A 23,998-nucleotide genomic window follows, 5' to 3' on the forward strand; every position below is an offset into this window, starting at 1 on the left:
ATATTGCCAAACATCTTCTGTAACATACGTCTAATTAGAAGTTAGTTTCCTATTTAGCAGCAGACAACAGATGTCTCCAGAAGTAAAGTAGCTTTTCTTTCACCATTTTTATCTGCACAGGCTGGATCTGTATTCTGACCACGTAATTGTATTTTCTGTAGCAGTAGTATAGTTATGCATGTATATATATCTCATGTATACTTAGGTGAGCTCCCCTTCTTTTAATCAAATTAATTATGAACTCCTAGTTCTTATTGTTTGGTGCTTCAAAATGAAAAAATATAATAACAGTTATATTTTAGTAGTATCAGTAAGAATAAGGAGCTTCATGCTAACGGTCCATATGGACTTTACAACGTGAACAAAAACCCAACCATTTTCAGTTTTTCTGCATTTGGCTTTGTGTCAGGTTCAGAAACTAGCCGTGGGATTACAGATAAACATGCACCATGCAGAAAGCTGCATTCCACCAACTAGACCTCAACTCCAATGACCCTGATGTTGTACAGCAGCGTCCTTCAGAAGGAAGCACTTCCAGAGCAGGAGGATGATGTAGACCAGCTGGGAACTGTGAAACTCTCAAGGGAAGATCTCCATCTCCACATCTGAAGCCAGTGAGTGGTGCCTGCCTGCTCTTAGTGGAGGGAGTGGGGGATCCTGTGATTACTCTGACATGTTCAATAGTGTAGCCAGCTGCAATGGTCTTTTGTTTGACATCCTTGGTTACTCACTGCCAATTTTCAAAGGTGGGCTTTTCAATGTAGAACAGTTCCTTGAAAAATTAACCATTGCAAAGGATCTCAGGACATGCTGATACAGATTTTAGCTCCTTGCCCTTGTGTTTGTACAAATATCTCAGTGTAGGTCCCTCACTGGAACTGAAATAGCAGAAGGTGATCCTTCTCCTGTTCTCAGTGCAAGATTTAAATGGTAACATGCAATTTTATTTCTCTCCCAAAACGTGTGGGATTTTTTTTTTTCCCCCCCTTCTGGTAATCATTTCTACTTTTCTAGTCATCATCTCTGAAGTATTTAAAAATTAATCCCAAGGATATTCAAAGGCAACAACAGTGAGAAGGTGCAGAAGATGCTAAAGCTTTAAATGCTCTACACCAGGTCCTTGTGGCATTAACTAATGAATCCCCACAGCACTTCCAGAACTGCAGCTTGCACTAAGGATTTTGTTGTCTGGATCCCATCATAATTCATAAAAATCAACACACAGATATTCAAAGTAACTGGACCTGTGTCATGTACAGGAGCAGTCAGCTGGTGACCGGGCACCAGGATGAAAGCTTAGGAACCAGGGATCTGATTTCAGGTCTGTGTGGGAATGGTTATGGCTCTTCTGTTTCCTAATGCCTGAAGTGCTTGCTGATTATGCATGCACATGTCTGAGCAGAACGTGGGCATGCAACAGCCCCTCTAGCATTTCTGTTCTTTGTTAAAAAGCCCCAGGCCTGGCAGGCTGAGCAGAGTGGTGGTGGGCTGTGGATCAGTAGAGAATGGGAATTACAGGGCTCATATCCTGGCTGCTAAATCAGTAGCACCTGTCTAGTAAGCCTAGACTCGGCTAATTACTGCAGGGCAAGTCCTTTTCCCTCTCTTTTGCTTCCCCTTTTTAATCACCTCGTATTTTTTATTGTAGCCTCTGGAGGACAGGGAGAGCAAATGTTAACAGTGTGGACAGGAGTTTAGCATGACTTGAGTTGTTGCAAAGCCTGGAGTGACTTGGTAGAGCTTCCCAAGAGACAATCACTACCACTTAAGGCAAGGCAGCACTGTTCTGTATCCTCTATAAATCCTACTCTGCCACACTTCTTAGATATTTTAAATATACCTTAGAGATGCTCAAACAGTGTATTAGCACTGTGCTTTCCTTGTATACATCAATATGTAAGCGACTGAGGAACTTCCTGAGTTACCATGGAGCTGAACTGCACAGATCTTGCGAGACAGTGAAAACCAATAAAGCAGAATGAGAGAGCAAACTCCCTGGGAACTGGATTTCCAAAGAGCAAATAACTGAACGCTGTATCAAATATACTTTCACCCCTTTCTTAAAAAACAGCAGACGTGGATGAACTTTGCCAGTCAGATTCCTTTGTCAGGCACATCCGTGATGTAGAGCTTGGGTGGGTTTTCTTCAGAGAAAATGCAGCCTAGGATTTCCCCTGAGGTGAATTTCTGATGCCTTTGTGTCTCCGTTGGGCTCTGCTAGGAAGTCTTTACTTGAACACATGCAATTTCTTCCTCCTTTAATCCTGGCAAACACTTCCCCCAGTGCTCCCCATCAGGGTCACTGCTCTTGCAAAACAAAGTTTTAGCACCCACTCTCCTCTTGGGCAGCTGCAAGCGCAGGAGAAAGGGAAGAGTGTTCCCTCCTAAGCAATTTAAGGAATGCAAGCAGCCTCAGGAGAGGGTGAGATTTGTTTTGCTAAATTGGGATGCTTTCATGTGAGCAAGAGGTCCAGGTCAGTGGAGAGAAACACCTGCATTTAAGTTTCTATTTTTGCCTGAGATAGACAGCAGCAGAGACCCCCATCACTGCATTGATCACCTTGCCAGTGATTATCAGACCTTCAGATCCCACTTCTGCCCTCCCCCAGCAGCTCCTGGACCTCCTGTCTGGTTGCACTGAACATTTTATCCTGGATGTTCACGTGGCCACGGGCTTGTTCTTTGATTGACAGAATCCCCTCTTGCCGCGATCACCTCTTCTCATTAAACCGTTTAATTCTGCTCCTTAAATTCTGAGTCTGGGGAGGGAAGATAAAACTTGAAGGATGGGAGTGGGGACTCAAAGATCCCTGGAGACAAGATTGTTTCATTCTCTCTTCACAGAAACAAAATGTAGAAAGGCTGTTATTCTTCTGTTTCTTCTGGGCATTTCATATATGACTGGGTGGATTAATTTGTTTTCCAACCCGAGCAGCTTTGTTATCCAATTTAGCATAAATTCCTATGTGCATTGGGAGAAAACAGCTATACTCCAATGGATTTTGTCAAAATGCCTCAGAAAACCTACAAGTAAATTCCACAGAAATATCAAAAATTTTAAACAAGGCTAGAAATGACTTAATAATCATAAGTAAATATTATGAATGCTTGTCAGTCAGGTATTGTCAGAGAATTTACTAGCTAATCAGATTTTATCTGCTTTTTTCTTATGAGCAATAGAACAGTCTGAGATATTGAAATATTCCTACCCCAAAAGAGCTGACACCAAGCTTCTGGTCAAATTACTGTCTGTGTTGGACTTCTTGATCATATACAAGGAGCAACCAAAACACCCCAAGAAAGCTGTATGAAAACCCTGCAAATCAATTGTTTCTACCTTGGTATGTTTTATTGTCCTGGCAATCACAGGGAATGTTTGAAAATGGAACAGATATAATTGAATTTTTGGTTTTTTTATGAGAACAGGACAAAAAGGAAACTATTTGGAAGAAAACAAACAAGAAAAACACGTGCACCTTAAGAAGTTTGTTTTGTTTTGTTTTGTTTTGTTTTCCAGGGGTCTGCATGAGAAACCTGCTCCCAGGAAGTTGGATGTCTCAGAGCAAGAAAAGGGAAAAAACACCCAGGTGAAGGCTACAGGCACTTTGTGACTTCTCAAGCACTGGCTCATCTTACAAACCCATGGAGGCTGTCTAGCTATCTTGGGAAGCATCTAACCCTCATTACTCTGCAGAGTGATCCTTCCAGGCTCCCGGAACCCAGTGAATAGGAGGATTATGTCCAGGGCAGTGGGGAAGTTCTGCTCATCTGGCAGCCTGCAGGACCTTGCCATGAGGAGGAGGAGGAGGGAGGAACACGATGATATTTATGAGCTTCATAAAACTTCCCCGTAACCCATCATGAAAATTGCTGGCTCATGAGGGATATCACTTAATTTAGCTAGAGTGCAGCCGAGTTTGTTTCTCCTAGAGAGGAATTTTTACAGCATCCATTAGGGGTTTTAAAGTTATTTTCGGCGAAGGGGATCACGGAGGTTCCCGTTCCCTTCTGGAGAGCCAGCGAAACAAACAAACAGCAAAACTCTCTTCGCCTCAAACAGTTTGCAAACTATAAACAAGTGCAGAAATCAGCAAATAGATTCAGCAAACAGGCTGGGGAAGCATAAAATAACAGCCAGACAGTTATGGCCAGCATGAGATTATTATGATCAACAATCTAAATTATTATTGTACATCTCTAAGTAGCCTATTCTGGCAGCCCCATAATGTATGTAACACACTGTACCTTCTGCTGCTCCATATCTTCATAACTGGTTGCCAGTAATTTCTGTTTTCATCACAGTATTTGGTGCATTTTTGATTGTTTCTTCTGCTGAATGGATGCAACAGATAAAATTTACATTCATGGCGCTTGCCGTTGCCTGGCTCCTTCAGGATTTTTAAATTCCAGCAGTTGAAAAATAATCTTAAGTTTAAAATAAGTAAGATACAATTAAAATAATTTAATTGACCATCAAAAAAGCTTAACTTCAAAGGAATTAAAACCCTCTCTAAGATACATTGTCACCTCATAGTTCATTTGCTATAATTTGAGCATTTTTATCAACAGAGAATCTCACCAAAGGCTTCATGGACATGTGAGATGATTAAAAATAGAAGATCAAAGCACGCAAACAAATCCTGTTAACATACTCTAGTGAACAGGGATTGTTTTATAACTAAATATAAGCCAACTCAAACAAATATTTGGAGACACTGAAGGCAGATCTCATTGTAGCTTTTGGCAGGGTGTGCTTTATATATTATGAGGACATTTTTGTCCGGTTGCCACTGCTCTGACCAGAAGCCACACGTGTGGACCAGCATTGCACCTCCCTTCTCTCCCACCAGCATTTTCCTTTCTCTGCTTCGGGACAATCAGGAGCTAAATTCAATAAATAAGCAGCGAGCTCCTTTGGAAATATTGCATTAAACCCCTCAGCTCAGCATTAACATGGAGTGCCTGCTGGGAAAAAGGACAACTTGATCATCTCCATATTCCACAGTGGAGTAGCAGTCATCTGGGGGGTTTAAAAAGTTTTCTCATGCCTTCAAGGAAAGGTTCAAGAAGCAGAATTTGCACGATGGGGTTTTGTAAATCCTTTTCCCACTAACGGTACTACTATTAAACAAACATTTTGAGGTAGCATGTGAAGGCTGTGACTAATTTGCCTTTGCCCATGGTTAAGCAATACAAACTGCTTCCCTGGACTCAAAAGGATAGACTGAAATATTCCCATTTCCTGCAGATGAGTGAAAATAAACAGATCCAAACTGAGTTGAAAGAATGTAAGTAGAACAAGCCTTCATTTGTAGGGGAAAATAAACTTAGCTGATCCCGTAGGCCTGGAACTATAAACAGCATCCTTTTTCTCCCAGGGCAGTGTATAACGTGAGTGCATGGTTTGAACATCCTCAAAATAAACAGCTAATCACCCTTTCTGGCCTAATTAGGTTATGTTCTGGCTGCTGGCTCTAGGTCTCATGTGAGGTGGCATTGAGGGGAGCCCTGCTCCTCTCCCAAGAAAGAGAGCCTGTCCAACCCTCTCTTTGTTAGTTAACATTTGCTCCTTGAGGATATCCAGCTCGGGGACCTTCCTTGAAAGCTTGGCAGATCCAAGGTCAAGAAGATTCTCATCACTTTCCATCAAGAACAAAGGTAACCTTTTCTCCCTCTTTCTGCTCATTGCACAGTTGCAATGGGAGGATGAGCAAATAATATTTTTTATTCTTTTAAATTGTTTTTTTTTCTGGATTTGGACTGTCTGCCTGTTCAGTGGGTATCAGAAAGTTGTAACAGGTTAGAAATTTTGCATGGACATTTGATCACTCTTTGCAGAAAGGTGATTTGTCCTTGGTACAGCTGTGAGTGTTCACTGCAAATAACTAAACTGAACGACCCGTAAGGATTGCATGGGGCCACTGTTACTCTTCCTACAGTACTGCAGACAAGGGACTGGATCACAGATGTGTTGTGAGGCTGCCCAAGCTGACACTTTGCAAGGAAAGACCCAAGAGCTCAGAAGCTGCTGACTGGAGCTCACAGGCTGGATCCTGCACTGCTGAGTCCTTGATGGGGCTGCTGCGAGTGCTGGTGCACTTCAGACGCTGCCTGTGATTAGCTGCAAACAATTCATACAGGGAGAAATCAGTAGCAAAGGCCAAGTGGACTCTTAGGCTCTGGTTTATCAAGGCTTTCTGGGCTGCAGCACAGGGCCTGTAAGAGGAGAAAGATCTGACTAGATTCAGAACATTTCCATATTTGCACTTTTCTAGATTTCTCTGAGCGTATGCTTAGATCTCGGAATATGTTCCCATTTTTCATTGCTCTTTTAAAATACTTGTTCTTCTGTATCAAAACCAGACCATGCTACCTTTAATCCCTCTTTCAAAGTTTCTTTTCATCTTCAGAACAGCTAAAGGTGCTCTGAGGACTGTTTAAAACTGTAATTCTCGAGGTGCTAATTTTCTCTCTCCTCCTTTCTGATGAGACCTGCAGTGCTGCCGAGGATGCCAGCAGGGCCCATCTTTCCCAAGATGTCCATAGGCGGGTACCAGCCTGGCCATGGCCAGTTTCCTTTCTTGGTGTTGGTTCTAAAGGCACAGACCCGTTTTCAGTGCCCTTTCTCCGAACTGAGAAGTGCTTAAGCACAAACTGTCCTTTTCAGCCTCTCAGATCTGTATCCTCTCACTGCTTCTCTTGCCTGTGACTTCCTTTTAGGAGGCACAAACCGAGGAAGATAAAAACAGCTGTGCAAAGGCATTTCTGAGCCACAGGCACTGAATTCTCTAGGACTGCCAGGTGACATACTGATGCTGTCCTGGCTGCTGTCCCCCGGCAGCCAAACCATCCCTCCGCCCGTCCCAAAATGCGTTTCCTCACTTTCCCCGAGGAGCTGTGTGTCCACCTGCAGCTGGGACCTGCTGCAGGACACTGTTTGTGCCTGAGGCAGGGGTGGAAAGGGAGATGAGGCCGTGAGGAGCCCACGGGGAGGGCTCTGGTGGGAGGGGACACGTGTGCTCAGCGCAGGAGGGACAAGGATGCAGCAGCAGCAAGAGTGTTCACAGTTTAATAGAGATATTTCACACTGTCACAGCATCTTCACAGGAGCTCAGCTTCCCAGCTTGGGTATCTGAGCAAGTGACAGACTGCACGGAGGGGCTGTGACAGGGAGGCCTCTCCCCTCGAGCCACGCTCTCAAAAATCTTGATGACGGATGCAAATCACTTGGAGCCAAATTAAGAAAAGTATATTTAGGCACCTAGAGCGGTAAAGAGGCACTTAATAGGATTTTCAGAAGTGTATAAGCAGATTAGGCATCCAGCTCCTGTTGAAATCAATGCAGATGGAGTCTTAAAAAAAAAAAAAATATATATATATATGTGTGTATCTTGAGGTATCTCAGCACTGTGAGAGCCTGGGTGCTTTGCAGGGGGTGGTGAGTGTGCTCAGAGATAAGCCTTACAAATAACAGGGCTCTCTGGTCGTACCAAGTCTCCAAAACCATGGGAGCAAGTTCCTGAGATCCCACAAAGGCTGAATTACGCAGGCCTGTGGGAATAAAAGAGCAAGGCCTGGAGGGAGAGGTAATGATCTTTGTGTCCCTGCCAGAGAAGGAGCAGGACTTCTGCGGAGACAGAGGCAGAAAGTAACACAAAACCGAGGAGACAGAGCATCACTGGATCTTTGCTCAGAAAAAGGCCTTGCAACAGCTTTTTTTTGGTTACAGAATTGGCCAAGAGGGGCTAGGTGAAGAACATGCTGGTTGTTTGATTTTGACAGGGAAGTAGCACTTTTGCAGTCCTCGTAAATAAATCTATTTGACCCAGAGAAACATCCTCCGTGGCCAGTTTCCCTCTTGGGTAGAAAGTACTTGTCAGGACCTGGATTTTGCCTCATCCTGTGATTTATACATGGAGTATAATACTGTAAAGCCAGTTCCCTGCCTTCTGTGGAGTGCAGCTCCAAGTCTGTCGAGCTGAAGTCAGTCCTTTTTTGCTTTACTGAGCAGGAGTGATGACACATCCGTTAAGGACTGCGGGGCACTCTGGTAACTGGGGCCAATTAGCTGCTACCTGAGGGCAGCAGCTCCCAGATGTGGGATATCAGACAACTGCAAACCTACAGAGCTGCTAACAGATCACTCATCATCCTCCTCCAGAGGCTTTTAATTGGGGGATTAACACACGGTATTTTTAGTGAGTGTCCTCAGAACATTTATCTTCTTCTATGGCATGTCCATCCCTCAGGGAGCACTATTTGGGAGGCAACCATTGCTGGAGGTGACAGGGAGGAGTTATCTCCTCTGAAATCCCTGTTGATGTGAGTGGCTGATGCAGACAGTAGGCAAAAGATAGGCTTGCCACAGCTGCCTATGCCCAAACACGTGAATAACACTGAATAAATGCAGCAATCTCAGGTACCTCATGGGCTGCTGACTCCAGCCTCATGCCAGTGGCTTCTAAACTGAACTTGGCTAGAAACCTCTTCTGCAAAGAATACTGAAGGGAACGACAACCCGGAGAATTCAGAATGGTCATTAATGTAAAATGTGCTAGAAGAGCCAGGCGAGGAAAAGAGATGATATATGGGGCAGCAGACGAGGTTCAGCTGGGAAAGTTCGAGTTGTGGCCAAGAAACCTGAAGGTAGGGGAAGAAAGTTTCTGTGTTACGCCTTTACCCGATCAATACCATTTAAAACCAGTAGGGACAAGTTGCTAGATGCTGCTGGGGAAAAGGAATTTCTCAGGGCTGCTCTCCTTTTGGCTTCCTAGCCCCTTTCCTGTAAAAGTTAGACCCTTCTGACCTGACTGCAGTGTGAAATATCTGATGCACTGCAGTTCTTTGCCCACCTGGAAAAAAAGCAGGAGGGAACCCTAGTAGACACTGCATGACTATATTTACTTTTAATAATTTCTCTGGGTTTTAAGTGCTGAATTATTAGTGTTATGCTAATGAAATCCATTTAAGCTCACGGAACAATCTCTCATTTAAAGAGAAGTGATCCTGGCAATTTGCCAGCAGGCTAGCAGGATATTAATCAGACAATACCTAGGGACCAACACAACTATATTGCTCTTAATCTTTTGACCAGCAAGGAAAACAGGAAGAAATCCATTTCCCTCCTTTCTTTGCTCAAAGGGATAACCAGCTGGTACAGACGAGCTGCAACTCAGCTCAATTTGGGAGTAAATATTTGGGTTTTAGCTGGGTAAATGGGAGAGCAGTGCTACTTTCATGCAGCCAGGTGCCTTTCATGGTCACGGTGGGGCCCAGCAGGGTTTTGGCTCCTGGAGTCACATATTAGGAACAGAATGTCACCTTGCGTCGGAAAAGTCCCGAGCTTTGCTCAGATGTGCCTGGAAAAGTTTGTTTGACTGTGCCAGACATTTAAGGTGATTGTGGGGGATGTTCAGGGCTGGATTTTCAGCCTCTGCACTGACTGTGGGAGCGCAGAGCCAGGGAGGAGAGGAGGAGGCTTCCAAAGCAGGGACGTGGCTCTGCAGTGTGAGGGGTGTATTTTCTTTGTCTCCAGATGCCAACCAATAGAGTAGAGCAAGAAATGTGTCATATTTTACTGTCCTCACGGAATTACGCTTTAAAGGTGGTGGAGATGTCCTCCCTGAACCTGCAGCCAGTCCTCCAGTGTGTGTGTCCTGTGGGGATTCTTGGGTGGGGTTTAGGCCTCAGCTGGTCTTGCCTTGTTTCTGTGTTCTCAGATGAAGAGCAAAAATTACTCACCCAGATCTTTAAGGCAGACTCTGTATTTTTTACACAGGCCCTTCAGACCAGAAGCAGAAGAGCGAAAGCATTTTAACATCTTGGGGCACTTACATGGAGACGAGTGGATCCTTTCTCCTGCCTGAGAGCCGTCCTCTGAGACTCCTGGTGGGGAGAAGCCATCCCAGAGGTGCTCCTTCATTTCCCACAGGGACATAGCCTATCAAATCAGCACTGCCAACTTCCTGCAAAACACGGGGGTTGGAGTCCAGAGCAAACTACTCCTCCTGAAGCCCTGAAAAAAGAGCAAATCTAAAAAGAAAAGGCATAATTTAATTTCCTTTCCACATGGTCAATTAAGAAGCTTCTACCTGGGGACAAAAAGAAAAGTGTTGGTGTTTGGGGTTTTTTTTGTTAGCTTCATCCAGAGAGGAAAAAAAATCTTTGAGGAATTTTCTGGCACGTGGCTCCTGTTAGGTTTCAGCCAGCCGAGCTGTTTTCAGAAGCACTGGAATGTACTTTCAGCAATAATTGATCAACAGAGACAAAGGCAGTGAGGGTGTTCTGCTGCACAGAAGTCCTGGGTGAACATCCATACTTTGTGTCTAGGAACACAGATTTAACAAATGTGAATCCGGAGAGCTGAATTCCTGGAATCTGGCTCTGCCCTGAACGATGGAAAATTGGAGCCATTGCTGGAGGGGGGATGGTGCTTTTCAACTCCAATTTCAGTCAATTGACTCAAATTCATCTGTAAAACTTTGGCACTGCTGATGAAAAAATTTAATTTCCCATGATTTTTTTTAATTTATTGCTCAAAATACCCAAGTCCTAAATTAGACACAGAGCTTTTGGTGTAAGCCAGCGTAATCCTTTTACTATGGAATCATTCTGTTATACAATTTTTTGACCGCTCTGTGAGTGTGTGAAATTGTTGTCTAAAATGCATTGCTTAATACTGGTATTTGCCTGTTTTAGACAAATCTGTTATAATTTTTGAGATGAAATTGTGTAAAATAAAGCAACTTACTCTTTAGTCCCTTGGGTGGGAAGCTTGAGTTCTCCATATTTTCAGAGTGCTTTTGAAAGGACTGAAATTGTTCAGTGTCATGCTACAATGGTGTGATTTTTTTTAAGGGCTAGTTAAATTATTTGCATGGGAAAAGAAGTCTCTTACCCAGTGCAAAAGAACACAAAAATGTGTCCTTGGATGTACTGAGATGATGGAATCACGCTGCTCCCAATGAGCTGAGCTCTCCAGTCTGCTGAGGAGATTCCTGTTGCCCTGCAGTCTTTGGACCAGTCTGTATATGAAAGAATTTCTTATTCCTGCCTCTGGTAGGAAATGCATTGAGAATTCTTTGTGAGAGAACTTGGAGCCATTCTGCTGGTACTCAAGGCTGTGCAGATCTGGGAAGAGAAGTTCCTGTTCTGTGCTGTCTCCTAAGAGCAAAAATCCTTAAAAGATCTGGCCCTCCATGTGATTTGCTTATACAGGAATTTTCTTCTCCTGAATGAAGCCAGGAAAGATTTTCCTGTTACATTTCAGGGAAGTGAAGTGATGTGCAGAGCAGATACGTCAAATAACAGGGTTCTAGTGTGTAGAAACCAAGTCAACATTAATAAAAGTTTGCTGTCTTTCTAAAATGATCTTATACATTAGAGTGTCAATTGCTCTAGGATTTATAATGCAAGAAGACAGGATGAATCCAAGGCATTGAAATAAAACTAATTAAAACGTCAAATAACACAGGTTTGGGTTGCTCAAAACAGACCTTTATGTAAGATAGTGAGATCATCATTAGAGGGCCACAAACTTAACTTTTTAATAAGAAATAATCTTAATAATTTTTTACATCAAGACTGGCCTCTGCTGCCTCCAAATTTGGATTGATATATCAAAGTACATATTGTCTTTAATGTTCCTGTCAAACCTGAGCTGTGATGCGTGGAGTTATTCCCTACTTGGAGGGATGATTCTGTGAAACTTAGCTAATAAAAACGTGACACAGCCGGTGACTGATGTCTGTTCTCTCAGGGTGTGTTGGCGTGGGGCAAACGCTGCATACACATTCTCTTCTTGACACTGAAAAACGAAACACATCTAGTAAAAAACATAATATATGCTCTGATGGTCTTGCAGTGACCTTCTCCTTGTCTTTCTGCCCCCTCACGCACCTTTCTCACCTCTTGACTCTCTCCCTCCCTTCCCTTGTAGGCTCTGAGCCTACAATTTATCTTGCTGCTCTCTGCTGCCTCTGAATGTCTGTGCCCAGGCCCTGGCAGGGTCTGGCCTTCCTCTGTGGGACATCCCAGGCTGCTTTTTTGCCAGCTTGGACCACGGGCAGACAAAGAAAAAAAGCTTTTCCTGGTAAAATAAAGACACACTTGAAAAATCAAAACAAACCTCAGCAGCCAATCCAAATCCCAGTTCTAGCAACCTGGTAATTTGTCAGTGCCAGGCGTCAGCCCACTATTAGGCTTTTTCTGGGTAGAGATGACAGGGCTCTGTTGACGAGCTGTAGGACTTATTTTGGGAGCTGGCACCTGGCTGCTGGCACGTCCCCCTGCGACTGTGTCACGCTCCTCAGAGCTGCCTTTGGCTCCGTAGGGGCTGGAGCTGCAGCGGGCTGGCACTGCCAGCCTGCCTGCCAGGGAACCTGGCTCCTTGCTCCCTCGCTGACATGTCCCCGCTGTCCCCAGGGCTGGCAGGAGAGGTGACCCACTGCTCAAACACATGGAGAGTGAGGCTTCTCCCCCTTCCCCAGAGGGGCTGGAAGGTGCTTTGGCCTCTCTCAGCCTCCCTCTCCTCCTGCATCCCTCTGCTCCCGTCCCCCTGAGCTGCTCCCCTTGCTCGGTGGCACAGTCAGGGACGCAGGATGTGTGCGCTTCTCCTCCGTCCCCTCCTGCAAAAGGCCACAGCATCTGCTCCGGGGCCTTCCTGCTCCCACTGCAAGAAAATATTTAGCATTTTAATATCTTTTTTTCCCACATTTTTAGAAGTAATTTATGTATGAACATACACAGTGCTTAGTAATCGTTTCTCAGATGAATGTGGAATTTTTCTAAAATTGAACTATCATTCTTTTCTCTTCACACTTGGCTGTCATATCTTTCTTAATGCAAATCAGTCATTGACTAGAGACACCTACTGCAAGAAGCTATTTTAGCTGTCTGATCTGTTATAAATTGATTTTAGAAGTGAAGACCATTATGGGGAGATAAGCTAGGATTGGTAGGGAATGGAAAAAATAATTCAAAGGGGAAGTTTTTATTTGAATGTAAGTGACTATTTACCTCTATGTCAGAGCAAAGGCTGTAATCCAGGGCTCCTATCTCCCTTGCCTCCTGCTTTAACTCTTAGATCACAAATCCTTCACCCACCTTGGCCCTGTACAACACAGACCCCTTGAGGACCAGAGACAGGTGCCCCAAGGAAAAAATATTTCCTCTTTCAGTCTCCATTTCATACAGGGAATATTATCTCTGAGGGAGCCAGGCTACTCTTCTGCTCTGAAGCAAGTCCCTTAGTGCAGGAATGAAAAGGAATCCATTATGGTTAGTTTCAGAGAAACCTCTCTTCCCTGCAGTATTTCCTCCTGCTATGCTTCAAGTGCTCTTCAGAGGGAATATTCACATTTTCCCGGCAAAGAAAATGGCTTTGCTATCACAGTCGTGGTCTGCACAAAGTGAGAGCAAAGCAAAGAATGTTCACTGGATGCAGCTTGGGAAGTTGGGAAAAATGAGAACTGTTTTCTGGTTTTCTTTTTTCTGCTCTTTATTCTTCAGGGCCAGCACTGATGTTGTCTACTGGGGCTTGAACAAGGAGTTTAATTTTTAAGGCACGACTTTTCTCTTTGCATTTTTTTTTCCCTGTTGCTTGCACTGCCAGTTCTTTGTATGTAATTAAAAGTATGCAAACAGTGGCTGAGTTTTTAAATTAATTCAGTTTGAGGGAACATGCTTACAAACTTCAAGGTTTGCATGCTGTGTCTATAGGAACAATTGTTATCCCGGCAGGAGTTCTGGAAGTCAGTTTTGAAACCACAGAAAACAAACATTGAAAGCAACTTCTACTACCTACAAGTACTTCTGTGCTTTCCAGGTTTGTTAAAACATTTCTTCTTTTCTCCTAGCAGATTACACTATTCAGGTTTTGATTACTTATGATCAATTCACCTTGTCAAAGCTTCTGAACGCTGTTATTCAAACGTATTTGAATAAACAAATGCATGTAACAGTTGCAGCAGGTTTATAGATATTCATAGAGCAGAACATCAACCTAATAAATCACATCAATTACAAATTGCCTGTTCCTTGCACAGCTCTATTGTCCCCTGAACGCTTTTAATTGAGGGCTCAAAGGTGAACATTCTTACTTTTGTAAGTTTTAAGGAAGCACATTTTTTTAATGCCTAGGCTTGTGGGTTCTCAGATGTGTACAGGATTTTCTAACATGCTCCATTTAATACCAAATTCAGGGCAGTTAAAATCCTCCCCTACTCCAGAGCTAGAAACAGAGTCCTGGATCAGATTGCAGTTCTGGAGCGAGGCCAATTGCTAAAGGAAGCAAATCTTCTGCCCCTCACCTTCCATGCATTAAAAGATATCCCTTCCTGGCTCCCAAGGAAGCTCCCTGGGAAGCCAGAGCTGCAGATGCAGCAGTGGGAAGGTGTGATGCCTTCGGCAAGGATGTGTGGCATCGCCTGGAGCCACCCCGTCCCACCACCCTGAAAAGGGAAAGCACTTCCCAGTTCCTTCTGACAGCTCTTCACATGGGCTGAGCTCAAAGCCTTCTGCCATCTGTTTGCATCTTGGCTGCAGCCTATCAGAGTCTGCTTTGTTGGGCATTCAGCACGGGTGCCCCAGAGCTACCAGTGAATGCAAGCACACGGCTCTGCTGTCATGGGCAGCCCAGGACCTGTGTGTCCCCTCTGCCCTGCTTTGTGCCAACAGCCCGTGGGGTGAGGAGGGCTGGCCCTGCTGGTCCCCTCAGTCAGCAGACAGAGGTGCCACTACAGCCAGAGATGGGAGGACAGCCTCGGTTCACAGCTGTGCAGTGTCCTGTGGGGCAGGAGCTGAAGCACCGCTGCAGCCACACCCTTGGGACACAGCATGGTCCACATGGAAGAGGCTGCGCCACTTCCAGGCTTCCCGCCTGTGGTGGTTTCAGGCAGATTTTTGGAGAAACCCTCCCAAGGGGCCCCCCTCCCCTCCCCCAACCGGTTCGGGAAAAAGATTTCCTCAGAGAGAAGTGGAAAAAACCTGTTTATTAAACAGGCACAGCACTCCCAGCACAACACCCGATGACAAGAGCTTCGTGCCGCTTACGGAGGGATAACAAACTTAAAGAAAGTCTCCTCTTGAGGGTCGTCACTGTGCTCCACCGCTCCGTCTCTGCTGACGCTGGGAGAAAAGGAGAGGTGCAGGGCTGGTCTTGGTGGGGTGGGTCCCCTGTGGAGGCCCCCGGTGCTTCCCCAGGTCCTTAGTCAGGAGAGGTTGGAACAGTTCCGAGGAGAGGGCAAAAAAGCAAAAAGGAAGGGAAAAAAAAAAAAGGAAAAAAAAAAAGGCAAAAAGCTTCAGCTATTCTACAGCGTCTAACTACGCTAGCACTAAACTAAGTAACTGCCGGGGAAAAAAACAACAGAGCTTCTTTCGTCTTGCCGTGTTCCAGCTCCCCCGCTTCAAGGTCACTCCGATGAGCAGAGTTTTCCTGGGGAAAAACAAACCGCGCTTGCCCTCCCCCCTGCACCCAACAGACGATTGGGGATACACAGTCACCCCAGGACACCACCAGACTGTCTGACAGGCAAGTTCTGGCTGTCCCATGGGTGCTCTGTGGGCACAGGCTGTTCTCTGGGCAGTGCAGTCCTGCAAAGCACTTGAGCTTTGAGTGGTTTGATGGTTGGGAGCGGGAGATGTCAGTCCTGGGGTCACACGTGGCACCGTTCGTGCGCTGCCTGACCTCTGCCTCTCTGCCATTGATTTGCTCTTGGCTGATCTTTTGGAGACCAGGACGTTCATGTGATTGTAGGGATGAGTCTGCAGCTCCAGTCTGGTTGCTGCAGCCAGACAATCACACACACACACACTCACATATAAACATGCACACACTGGTCTCTCTGTAGCTTGTGCAGACCCATTGCCATGCCAGGATCTGACTGCCAGACCTCTGGTGTTTCTCTGGTATCTCTCTGGTATCCAGCCTCCCCCACAGCTGCCTCCCACACCCCTTATCCTCCATGGACACTCCCAGGAGTGATGTTCCCTAGGGAAAAGCACACAAACACATGCTGGTTCCTCCAGATATTGGTGCCCAGACACACGGGCCCTCTGCTCCATGGCTTGACTCCAGCTGCTGCACACAAGCACACACACGCACACACACACATGCACACAGAACATGGTCCCTCACCCAGGAAAGCAATCAGAAATGCAATTTAACAAGAAAATCACAGCCTGGCCAAACAAGCATAATGACCAGCAGCCTGTTCCCATGCAACTGGCTCTTTTTATCCACTTATTTCTGCATTTTCTGTGCTTCTTCCTTTGCAAGCAGCCTTCACCCTTCTGTTCTTGCCTTTGGTCTTTACCCTCAAAATCCCCTAAGTCTTGCACAATTCCCACCGACTCCTTCAAGACATCCTGCAGTACATTTTCCACCGTTTCCCAAATGCCCATCCCACACTGAATCCTGAACAGCTGCAGGCAATAACCCTGCTCAGTCTGCAAGGCTGTCTGGTGACAGCAGCTCCTGCAGACCTGTCCCACACCAAACCACGGTCAGGCTGTCGTGTGCTGAAGTTTCTGAGAGTACCCAGGACCAGGTGCTGTGGCGTTTCCTCTGCTTGGTGCTGTGCTCTGCCCATCTCCAGGGCTTTGTGCTCGTGGTGATTAGCTCTTCATCGCATCAACTAACAGTTCCCACCACTGTAAGCATGGATGGCTCTCAGAAGAGTAATCCCTGAATTTGCACCATTGTCAGCAGATCTGAAGTTTGATCTTCAGAAATTGTGTGACTCTTGAGTCTTCTGGGCTCATTTCACAGACTACAACTTCTTCAGCCATTACAGTTTTTACAGTAACATGTGGAAAAAGTCATCTCCTAAAGCACATTTACTGCTGCTGTTTAGGAAGTCACATGAGGAGGTCAATGAGGAATGTGAACAGGATTTAATCACCAAACAGACTGATCCACCGTGTGCCTCACTCAGTAAAGGAGGGGAAGGCATCTTCTACCATCGCCTTCTCAGCAAGGCACTGTGCTGCTGCTTCCTTCTGTGCCAGAACACTGTGTGTGAGGATTCTGTAGCCTTCAGGAGGTGACTGGGAGGATACCTGATACTGTGTAAGGGGAGTTGTTTTTCTGTTGCTCTTTGAAAGACTTTATCCAAGAAAATTTAAGACTCTATGAAGAAAACTTGCAATTTATTGCTGTAAGATGTAAACAGGGGACACTAAGCTTCATAGACAGCCAGCAGGGTTAGGGATGGGGTGGGTCCTCTCAGGTTACAGACCAGCAGAGCACACTAGGGAGGTAGTGCATGCACGAGAGGACCTGGCAAAGACTTTAATTTGTTGTCATATTAAAAGCAACCCAGTAATAAATCACCGCTTTGCAGACCACCTGCTGTCTGCCATCTCCTCTGGAACAGGCAGGGATTTTAAGCACCAACACCTCTGAACGTACTGAATCTGCCAATATAAATGTTTTTGATTAAACTCTGTGAAAAGGCCATGTGCATAACATCACAGCATACACGGAAACATTACCTGGGTGGTGACTTCAAAACCATTTGCAATCTTCTGTTTACTGTTGGCAAATATTTATTTCCAGGAGACACATTCGTGAGGATTAGGTGTAGGATTTGGCACCACAGCTTGAGGTTTTATCCAGCAGCTGCTGGAGGGATGGCACAATACCTGTGTTGCCAGGCTTGACACAGTTAGAGATGAAGCACATCTTTAGATTAGTATGGAATGAATTCCTTTCTTGGCTACAGGATAGTTATATTTGATGTTGCCCACTTGGAAGTGATGCTCGAATGGATCAACAATGTTTTTGATAATATCTGCCAAGACCATTCTGACTGAGCCTTTTACTAATTTTTCCTCATTTTTATAAATCATGCATAAGTTTAGAGTATAATGCAGATAAATGAAAAGGTGTTGAAAACCAAAACCTAACAGTGCTTTGCATTTCTTACATTCATGTCGTAGACTTTACTTTGGAATGAGTGACGTTGTCTGGAGAAGCAGGCCAGATGTGATTTTAAAATTCCGTCACTATTTTGATTATCTGGACTCTTTTATATAATAAACTATTTTGGAAGACAGATCTACTCGTTAGCCAGTCTGTTACCAAAACCATTTAAAGACGACTGATGGTATCAGCAGCACAGAGGCTGGTGAGGAATACCTCGACGCACCCAGTACAAACTCACAGCCTGTGGCTGCAGATTCTGCTTACAAGACTCAGTAGTGGAGAAAAATTGAATCAGTCACTCCTCATCCAATTCTTTTTCAAAGACAGAGGAAAATGCATTTGGAAGATAAAAGAGGTGACATCACTCTCTAGAGCTCTGGCACATGTCTCTGCTCCCAGCCAAGCAGCAATCACTGTGACAAACTCAACTTCTCAAACTTCGCAGTGAGGAGGCAGGTGAGAAAATCACTGTGCTTGTCCTCCAGCTCTGGGATGGTGGATTAAAATAATTATAGTCACTGCTGAAAACAGTGATCTTTTTTGGGGTTCGGCAAATCTATTTCTTGCCAGTGCACTGGAAAACCGGAATGTAGACCCAGGAAAGATTCACTTAGAATAATAAAGTATATTTTGGCTTGGTACTTGCATGCAGACAAGCCACTAGTTTTCTGTGTGCCTTATAGAGAGGCAAAACTGTTGATATTTTTGAAGACATAGGAATTCTGGGAATTTAAAACCTATGTAAAGGGGTTATATTTAATAGAATTTTGCTGATCTCGAGCAAACACAGGAGCTTTTTCCATAGCTTTCAAGATCTGCAGGGATTCTTGAGTCATCTGTGCACCCCTGAAGCTGCACCAGCAGATACCAACAACTGCTGTTTGCAGCTCTGCTGTGACAAATGGGGTGAAACAGGCTCTGATTATCCTCTGGCATATGAAGGATATTTACTGCAGCTTGCACTGATAATGCTCTACCAGGCACGAGGTTGGAAATGGTGCTTGCAACAGGTGAGCTGCTCTCACCTATCCTAGCACTGAATAGCGGGATAAATGATGCCAGGGAGAATTGCAGCCAGGAAATGCCTGGGCTGCAGCATCCACAACTACTGTGACTCTTAACAAATGCAGGTGCACTCTTGGCTGCCAAGACAAGGACTTTTTGTACCTTCATTATCAATTGAAGTAAAAAAAAAAAAAAAGAATAATACAGAAGCTGCAAAGTGGAGGATGCAACTGAAATACAAATTATCAAGCGTGAGATGGAGCTCAGAATAACTTCACTGAAGATGTAGAAGGAGAAAACTTACAGTGGAAATGAAGTGAAATATGAGGGTTTCTTTCCTATATGTAAACAATGAATTTTATGAGGTACTCATGTCTTTTAAGAATTTCTTTTGAGCTATATATTTGAAAACTAAAAAAAATGAAAGGCTGCTGCCTTTATGCATACTCTCATCATGAGTAAGCCATCACTTAGAAAAGGTTATATCTAGGTGAAATCTACTAAGAAACTTGCCACCAAAACACGTGTTTTCTATTTTTCATGACAAGCAGTGACACTGGCTAAAGTTTCTCACTATAATTCACAGCTGAACAGTGCATCCTTTCTGTCACCCTAAGCTGAGTTCGCTGGTCTTTGAGAAGGCCTGAACACATTCTCTTTAACCATTAGGGTTTTTTTGTGGTGGGCCTATTTGAAGGTTTTGATATGTATTTTTCTTGTTGGAGTTGTCTTATTTGCCTTATTTTTGCTAGGCTGTTACACGACATTTTTGTTATAGTTAATTGCAAATATGCCCACATTATATATTGTTGGCATATATGCAAGAGATGCAGAGTTACTAGAAGTAACAGAAATGTCAACAGCAATTATGTAAAAAGACAGCTACTACTGATTTACACTTCTGAAGAGTAACTGCATATAGCCAAATAGCTACCCAAATAGCTAGCCAGAAAAAAAATTGTGGTTGTACCTAGAAATGTTTTTAAATATAAATTTTATCTGTAGACTTTCCTGTTTCCAGCTAAAATAGTGCAACATGGAAGTTGATCAGAACTCTCTAAGAGCGAACCTACAGGTTGAATCCTGTTGTTATATTCTATTTTATTGAATAGTAAAATGATGAACAGTGCAGGTAATGCCGCATAGAGAAATATTCCTTTATTTAATTTTGCAATTTAAAGTTGAGAACATTTTGGTTAATGGAAAGAGAAGATGGTGTTAAGGAGGTTATTATTTATTGGTGATTTATATGGCAATGGGCTTGTGTTGTAAAGCACTGAGTTAGAAAAATCGACATGGTGAGTTTCCTTAACACAGGCACTGGAGAATTGCCCTTGGCTCTAGCTGAGTAATACTTATTGGCTGATATGAACGAGGCACAAAGTGTGTCTAGATTCATTTAGAACTCCCAGGTGGGAAAATTTGAGTAGGTTTTCAATGAAGAGTCTATCATGCCTTGGTAACGGAGAACATTACATATGAAAACAATGGCATCTAAAAGGAGTAATCTTAAATCCAGCTAGTGCTGGCTGACAATGCTGTATTCAACTTGTTGGGCTAATCTTTGCCTTTAATTACCAGAAATCTTTCTGTAATGGCAGCCATTTCTCAGATGCTCTAGTGAGGTGTTTCCCTAATAATGAAAATTTAGCTAATTCCTATCAGTGATATGGTGAGGTTTTATCACCAAAAAGAATAAGAAATAAGCCCCTACTTGCGGGTTGTGTTATTTCATCATTTCTAAGCTTACTCATCTAGTAGAATGCAAATTCCCTGGGACAAAGACTTCATGTTTATGTTTGTAATCTTCCATTCAGAGCAATGGGACAATGTAATCCATTAACAATAACAGAATGCCAGTTAATTTCAGATTATAGGCTGCATAAAAAATCAGTCTGTAATTTTGCTTTATCGGCACGAATATCTGAGATTTTAGGTGGTGGTTATCATTAGAGCAGCAAAAAGTTTTCATGTGATGTCATGCCAGCAGAATATCCACAATCAATCTAAACTAAATGCCTGTGAGGACTTGCTGGATCTTTAATTTGTTAATGTAAGAAAGTATTGTTGTTTTATTCTGAAAAACTTAATCAATATATTAATCCAATAACTAAAAAAAAGTTTATTTTTCTTAAAATCTTACATAAAAGAGTAAGCGCTTTCTAGGATGCATCAGAACACATATTATCTAGCATGGAGGCAATGCTGTTTTATCAGAACATAAAGGCATATTGGTGTGATAGTAATTTAATCTACTTCTGAAACATTTAAGTATAAAGGATAGTGAAGGTCTGAGGTTGAAGATAACAAGAGCTGCTGAAGCTCAGAATGCCAGGACTTCATTGCTGGAAGATAAGCAACAGGCTCTTACTCTTCAGGTGTGTCACATGAGGCTGCCTGCCAGAATGAAACCAGGCAAAATCATCTTTTCGATACTGTTTTCTAATTTTTATTGCTGTTTCAAATACTACTGTCTTTAATTATGGCAACAGCTGTTGGCAGCACTGTACAGTATGTGTCTGTGCAATATGTGTTCCCTCACATTTTGTTCTGCAGAGAGTCGGGCTTGGATTTATTTTTATTTAAAGCTAAAGAAAGGATTTTATATGTGGTTCAATGACTGGAATCCTTAAAAATTCACCTTACAAGGCGTGAGGAAGACCCACAGTTCAAAGGCACCACACAATGTCAAGGGAAGTGTGGATTCCTCATTCTCCTTTTTCTCTCTTCTGGATGATGTGGGGATGTTTTTCAACAAACAATGAGTGACAATCTCACGTATTTTATCGCCTGCTCAAACATTAGTCAAACATCTGCTGTGCAGATAATACTGTGATATGAACTGCCGTCAACTAAGGATTGTCCCTACCAGAAAAATTGAAATATTTATTGAAGAAACACACAGAAGATGCAAACTTCAGTCTGTCCCTGTCTGTTTTCTACCTTCATTGCTCATTTTGTACATGAATATATATATATATATAATACATTTTGGGTGCTCCCAGGCCAAAAGCTGAGATGAAACGACAGTAATGAAGGGATATGGATTCTGGGCAATATTAAAGAAAAATCCTGTGTGCCTGTGAAATCCAGATCCCCTTTTCCAGTGATATCTGGAGAATGCCAAGTGACTTAAAAGACAACATTTAGGCTTTGCTGGCCTGTGTGCCCTTGTCTGAGCATGATGCCATTTAAGCATCATTTTCACTCCTCCCCGCTGACCCTCCTTTGTCCCTTCTGCCTCCCCGTCACCCTCTGCCTGGCTGCCAAAAAGAACATCTAATGATCAGAAAAATGATCTGAACTAGCTGTTTCCATCCGGATCTGTTCCGTGACGTGTCTCCCAGTGCGGCCACACGCCGCCGTGGGCGCAGCTCTGGGAATGATTTTAGCTGGGTGAAGTGGAGCTGTCAGCGCCCCTGAGACCACGGCCCTTTTTCTCCTCAATCTCACTCCAGCAATTAACTCATCAGCTGCTGGCACAATGACTCCTGTGGTTCTTGAGCAGCTTTTGATACCACAGAGGCGCTGCTGGGAATTGGGAAGCAGAAGGAAAAGCAGAATCAGGCTGCTCCTTTCAGGGAAGGGCTACCCTGCACGGGGGTTCTCTCCTTGTTGCATTGCATCCCCACGCCCGAGCGAATGTTTCCATTTGAGGAAAGGGGTTTCAGTTTCACCCCTGACTTTCAAGGAAGAAGAACCAGAACTTTCTGCTCTTCACTCATCTTAATTGGCTCATTGCCAAGACAAAGGCGCTTGTTGGATCTTTGAGATGCTCCTCAAAAGCTGTTCCTGTTGGGCAGCTTGCCAAAAAAAAATCCCTCCTTGATCGTTGTACACTTGAGAAGGAGCAAAAAGCTCCTCGGTGCCTTTTGGGGTGCCTTAGCAGATGCTGGAGGCTTCTCTGCACTGTGCACATCTTTTGCTTCTGTTTTGTGCCATTTGTTATTTTCTCTTTAATTGAAACCTTTTGCTTTTCAAAGCACACCTGATCACCAGTCTGGCAAATTATTATTTATATAAGCCATCTCTGAGAAGCTGCTGGTCCACCCTCAGAACTTGATAACACCTTCGTGGGGCTCAAAACACTCTGGCCTCGTTTAAGATTGTACCAGAAAGATGCTGTTGGTTACTCTCTGCGCTCGGTCGCTGCACTGGAGCTGGCTGCTGAGCACAGCCTGCATTTCACCTCCCAGGAGCTCCAGTGCAGCAGGAGCCCTGGCTGGTCTGTCCATCTCGAGCAGCTGCAAAGTCTGAGGTGACCCAAGAAAACTTCAGAACCCATCTGGGGACCCGCTGGCAGCTGAATGGCAGCCTTGAGCATTCTGTTAGCATGTAAATGGTAGTCTTAGGTGAGCAAAATGATCAATTGGTGTCAAAGTGTCTTTTGGGATATGTTCTCACTTCCCGGTGAAAGCCAAGGCTTGAAGGTGAAACTTGAGTCATGGAAGAAAATACAGGGCCAGAGAGTGCCCACAGGGACAGCTATTAGCTCACAGAGGGAAATAAAATGTATTTTTCCCACCCTCCCAGTTTCCTCCAAGTAAATGAAATTATAATTCGACCTTTTTATTCTGATAATCTTTGAAAAGGAATTAGGCTTGGCAAAAACCTCTGCAAATACACAGAAAGAAAAGGAAGCAAATCATACCACATGTTTTGGATCAAACAGTAACATTCTGTTGCAGACATCTAAAACGCAGTGGAGGGAACACAGTGCGGCTTTGGAGCGTGCCTGGGGACATGAATCACATATTAGCTCAATATTTGCCCAAAGTGTATAAATCACCAGGATTCAGGCAGCTCAACTTTGTTTATAAGAGCTGCACAAGTAAATGTGCACACTGCGGCCTTGTTTGCCTTAGCTGCGCATTTTGAGGCTTTACCTATACACCAAGTAATGTTTAGTGGGGTTTTTCCTCTCCTTTTTGAACAAGGAAATTGTGTAAATAACACAACAATGAAAGAAATGCTCCACCTCAGGGGGAGCAAAACATCAGGAGCATAACCAAGTTTGACATTCTTGTGGATTTGGGTTGGCAACATTGGCAATAATAACCAACAGAT

General features: G+C 44.0%; 1 long non-coding RNA gene across 1 annotated transcript; it reads left to right on the forward strand.

The window, feature by feature from the left end:
- The first annotated feature begins 431 nt into the window (after positions 1-431).
- On the forward strand, positions 432-11,732 carry LOC120749355 (uncharacterized). The gene is made up of 3 exons (XR_005699633.1): positions 432-614; positions 3,518-5,658; positions 9,779-11,732. It is a non-coding gene; the product is annotated as an uncharacterized LOC120749355 (long non-coding RNA).
- Positions 11,733-23,998: the final 12,266 nt, after the last annotated feature.

Source organism: Hirundo rustica, chromosome 2, assembly GCF_015227805.2.
Source record: "Hirundo rustica isolate bHirRus1 chromosome 2, bHirRus1.pri.v3, whole genome shotgun sequence".
Lineage (NCBI taxonomy): Eukaryota > Metazoa > Chordata > Aves > Passeriformes > Hirundinidae > Hirundo > Hirundo rustica.